A 5,741-nucleotide genomic window follows, 5' to 3' on the forward strand; every position below is an offset into this window, starting at 1 on the left:
ATGTGTGCGTGAGTGAGTGCGTCTGCGTGTGTGTTTGTGTGTGTGTGTGTGTGTGTGTGTGTGTGTGTGTGTGTGTGTGTGTGTGTGTGTGTGTGTGTGTGTGTGCAGATGTCCTGCCTCAGCTCTTCTGTGGCCGCTCTTTTATATCCTGGCAACTGGACAGCAGTGGGGAAAACACCCTTCACGGCGGATTAACATTCATCTGCATCCCTGAGACCGTCTCTGTCCACTACTAATTACGAAGCCTTTCAAATGTCCTTTAATGCTGTTTTAAGGCTTCAGCTCATAACTGAGACCGTCTCTGTCCACTACTAATTACGAAGCCTTTCAAATGTCCTTTAATGCTGTTTTAAGGCTTCAGCTCATAACTGAGACACCCCTGAATATCATGTCCTTTTACTGCTAATGCTACAGTCATCCTGAAGACAGGAATGGGCTGTATAGTGATATAGTGATATAGTGACACGTGTATCAGGGAAACTGTACTTGACTGAGGTGTGTTCTATTTTAGGATCCGCAGACTGCATCATCAGAGCGAGCGAATCAGAGTCAGCAGATCTGGAGGCTGTTCTATTCCACCTATTGTACTGTAGGAAGTGCAGTTGATAGAGTTTCAGCAGCACAGCACAGCGCAGGACGCCAGGCAAGCCGCAGGCACCGGGACAGGGACGGGATCGCACCATCACTCGCTGTTTCAGTGTGCCTGCAGTCCAGTGATGTGCGGGTCAAGTCCAGCTTCAGAAAGTAAAAGTCCTACCATATACAGTATCTGTGGCAACCATTCATTTCAACCAGCTGACTCTAATTAGCACAACTCTTCAGCTAGGTGTAGATCCGCTAATTAGTGAGATCACCTGTGGTAAGTGCAGAGGTAGAACCAATACATGGTTGGATTTTTACTTACTGAAGCTAGACTTTTCCACCTCTGCTGCTATGTTACAACCTGATCAAAACTCAAACAAACTATTTTACAACCTGACCAAGACTTGAACTAGTGTTTCTAAAGAGGAAGTGATGCCCAACTCACAACCAGTACACACATTCAGCTTACATTTAAAGAAGAATAAAATAGCCATTTCTTTAAGCTTAGCCTACTGTATCTAAAGCATTCACAACATGTCAAGTTGAACTAGGACAAGGCTGAGGACAGGAAAGGCTGACGTAGACAGACATAGAGGGGTGGGCCTCAACTTCGATCTCCATTCTCTACTCATTTACAATTACTAAAATGAGAACACAATTTAGTCAAATGAGTGCAGTGCACTGTTTAGTAAAAAGTTCAAATGATTTATAGTAAAATGAGCGCACAATTTAGAAAAATGAGTGCACGGTTTCTGGATACATACCAAAACCCAGAAACAACTTTTACACAGTTCACTTTTCCAACTGTGGCACTTGCTTCAGGCTTCATGAATCCTGCATGACTCCTGCCAGTGCGGTTGACTCAGACTTGCACAATCCTTGAAAAGCGTTTCAGCACCCTGGACAGAGACTAGTCAGGCTATCTACTTTGTGCCATCAAATAGTTTAGAAGAAATTACAGTGTGGAAAGTGAAAGGCCTCAACAAGGAAATTGTCTCATATTAGGAAGCTAATTCATTATCATTAATGTATTGTCCCTAGCCTGGCAACTAGCATATCACAGCTAAACATGCAACCAAGCTAAGTCAGCTAAGCAACTACTGAGTCCTCAAAAAAAGAAAAATGTTTTTCTCACAATGATTTTATTTTGGATACTGTTTACACAAAACTATGCAAGGACTTACCTGTATTGAGATAAAACTTTAGTCATTTACAGCAGGGGAAATAAATATTGAACACATCATTTGTTTCAGTAAATATATTCCAGTGAAGCTATCCACATGAAATGTTCACCAGATGTTAGTATTACATGTAACTCAGGTAATCCACACATATTTAAAAAGTCCATAAATAAAGCTGTGTGTAATAAAGTGGAATGATACAGGGAAGATGTATTGCACGTGCCTCCTGAAATACTTTGTGGAGAGACCAATCACATCGTGTTTAGAGTCGGTGGGCGGGCTTAACATAATGATGACTGACATGCGACCAGAAGTTGTGACCGTTAAGCATCCTGCTACTTGAAAACAAGAAGACAACCGCTTATCCCACCCCTCCGATTGAGCCCTGCTATGGTGAGTTTATACATCTTGATGTGGGTCTAGTTCGCCAGGCTATATGAAAGGTGCTATACAAATAAAGATTTTAATATTATTCTTATTCTTATTATTGGTAGTAATAATACTAATAATGATAATTATTGTTATTATTATTGGTATTATTATTATTATTATTATTATTATTATAATAATTATTCCTCCTGCTATATATTGTGAATCACCCCAGGGTTGTGTGTGTGTGAATCACCCAGGTGTGTGTGTGTGTGTGTGTGTGTGTGTGTGTGTGTGTATTTTATGTCTGTGTGTGTCGTGTGTAATATATATGTGTCTGTGCGTATGAGAGACCACACATACATCATGCTGACATGTTAGGGTGTGGTGGTGGTCTCATGATTCCATTCTGCATCACACTGTTTACAGTAGAGCAGTTGACGTGGTAACCGTAGCCCTCTAAGCTCTCAAATGATCTAGTAATGACACGTCCACATTCTACCACTCTGCCTTCCAGCTGCAGCTCAATGCATTTAGTAACTGAACACGGTCACGCTTCCTCCATTATGGAATTAGGAAGAGTAGTATGGATGTAGGCAACACTCTTCTGTTTACAGAGCGTCCTCATGGTGCCTCAATAACATACAGTAAGTGCTAATTGGCCCTCAAATACCTACAATTTATGCCAGCCACTTATTCAGTGGGTCATTATCTGTTCGATAATAAATATCAAACAGAATACTTAGTCAGACTCAGCACCAGTGTCGCTACGTTGGCTTCCGTTCTTGGCGTGACATGAAACAACATGGCGCCACAGGGAGTCAGGAACTCCCAGAACCACGGAGCCATCCGAGAGGAATGCAGTTAAGGTATTACAGCATCTTTGGAGACATGGCACCGGGAATTCCTACTGAGGTCTCCAAGATGGAATCTGATTGTGGCCCAAATCCGGTCCAAATCCGGTGCATATTCAGGGGTCATCTGCTTCCAGAGCCCATGCCTGCAGGTCTAGTTCACACACACACACACACACACACACACACACACACACACACATACTGTGCACACTATATCAGAGTAGTGTATCATTATCAGAATACAAACACACACACTATATTAGTAGAGAAGCATTATCATACATGTACCTGCAGGTCTGGTTCAGAGTCTTTCCATTGGTCTTCAGAGCACACCTCCAGCTGGGACTGTGTCCTTCCCCATGAATACAGCCTGCACTGATGCAATGCACAGAAACTGTTGGGTTTTCCAGCAGTAGCCTCTAGATAGGAAACAATCTGCGTCTATTAATAAAGCCCTCTGGACCGTGTGTGTTATTGCAGACATGTGTTACTGTAACACATTGTGACACAATACTGCTCTTCTGTCTCTGTTTGCACACCTGTTTGTTAGAGAATACAAACACAGACGCTTTATCAGTAGAGAAGTGAACAAACACACACACGATATCAGTGGAGAAGTGCATCATTATCAGTATTAGATTACTGTAATGATGGCTTATACACACACACACACACACACACACACACACACACACACACACACACACACACACTATATCAGTAGAGAAGTACTACAAACACACACACACACACACACACACACACACACACTATACCAGTTGAGAAGTACATCATTATTTTTAAATATATTTTTTTCCTTGAGTGTGTGTGTGTGTGTGTGTGTGTGTTTGTGTGTGTGTGTTAGTGTATGTGTGTCTGTGTGTATATTCCCCTTTGTCTATCTATGTTTGTGTGCGTGCGTGCGTGCGTGCGCATTGTGTGTGTGTGTGTGCGTGCGTGTGTGTGTGTGTGTGTGTGTGTGTGTGTGTGTGTGTGTGTCCTGAGCGCCATAATTGGCTAGAATCTGCCCCATTTTCTGCACTGCTCTGTCCCAGCAGGGCTCTCACGGTGAGAGAGGGGAGAGAGATCACAGCTAAGAGCTGCTATTTAATTAAAGGTGAACTATGCAAGCGTCGTTTAGCTTAATTTGCCCTAAGTGATCAGCTTCGGAGTCATTTTAATGGTTATTTGACTTATTTGGGGTCGAATGACGGCTGTCTCACTTCCCCCTAGTGCCTGTGAGCGGAAAAACCCACGCTTGCAAGTTAGTGCCACCGGGTTGGTAGCACTGACAAAAAGAAAGTTTCGCAGCCATGCAATCACGCTCATGAAAAGGCAGACCAGCCGATTGAGTAGTGTTGTATAATATACATGCTAAAGCTGTAGGGGAAGCTCTGCAGAGAAACCTACCTCCAAGCATAAAACGAGAAAACAGTGAAGAAATGGCCAAACCTGCATTGTTCCTCTTTAACACACCTAAAAGGGTGCCTAGCTGTTCTGCTGACCAGACCTTATTAAGCATGAGTCTTCAGGCGACTGTCGTAGGCTCTGTTTTGCTCAATCAGCCCCATTAAAGCGATTGGCCCCTCCATCATTGATCACTGATGCAGCCTCAGCCACTGTCTTTTTGCCAGAGAACTTTGGCAACAGATGATAGGGAAACACATTGTGTTCATCATCACTCTTGAATCTCCAGTACTTTCATTTAGAATCCCATCACAAAACACACATTTAGTTTCGATATGATGAGAACTGTTTTATCATTGTGGGGTTCTTTCTTGACGGAACTGGAGTCAATGCAGAAAGAAGCTTTTTTGAAAGGTGGACCCCCCCCCACACACACACACACACCCATCCACCCACACACACCACACACACACCCTCCCCCACACACACACACACACACACACACACACACACACACACACACACACACACACACACACACACCACAAATAATTGACTTTTTTCATGTTTTATTGGCAAAATGAACAGAAAATGCCATGGCCAAGTTATTTTCGGTTCAGGTTGGCAGTGTACCAGTTTAACAAAGCAGCCTGTCGTTGCTGGATATAGAGAGGGAACCCAATCCTGACTGACTTGTGTGGCGGAGTTTTCATAATAATTTGCATTAGCACATTTTGTTTTACAAGATAAGCATGGAGTCAGCAATCTTCTATTACAATCCCATTGTCAGCGGTTTGATAAAAGCTGTCAAACTGAGTTCATATTACCTTATTATCCTACCACTGAGTTTTTAACAATGTATACAGCGATAGAAAGCAAATATATATGACCTTACCATTCTGATGCAACTTGTTGACGACTTAGAATGAATCACTCAAGAATAAGAAACTTGCCATTATGTTGTGTTGTGTTGTGTTGTGTAAAGCAGCGTTTACAAAAAAAGTCAGTTGTACTGTAAACAGGGTTTGGGGTCAAGTATCCCCACGCACATTGCGCTTGAGAGAGAAAGTGTAGAGGTACATACATGTGGTGTCAAACTGTAGCCAAACCATCAGAGTTTGTTCATGGGTCAGGTGACCCAGGAGCTGGGCCTGTCTCTGATGATGAGACACATCACCTGTGGCCACCAGCTGAGGCGTGACGGCGGTGTTGAATTCAGTCAAGTTATCCTGCAGTACCTTGTTGAAACATCCTACAATGACAAACATGCTGAGTTAAAGAATCTTGTCTTGTAGTTAAAGGGGTAGTTCAGAATGTTGGACATACAGTAGTACAGTACAGTGGG

Source organism: Sardina pilchardus, chromosome 9 (genome assembly GCF_963854185.1).
Source record: "Sardina pilchardus chromosome 9, fSarPil1.1, whole genome shotgun sequence".
NCBI lineage: Eukaryota > Metazoa > Chordata > Actinopteri > Clupeiformes > Clupeidae > Sardina > Sardina pilchardus.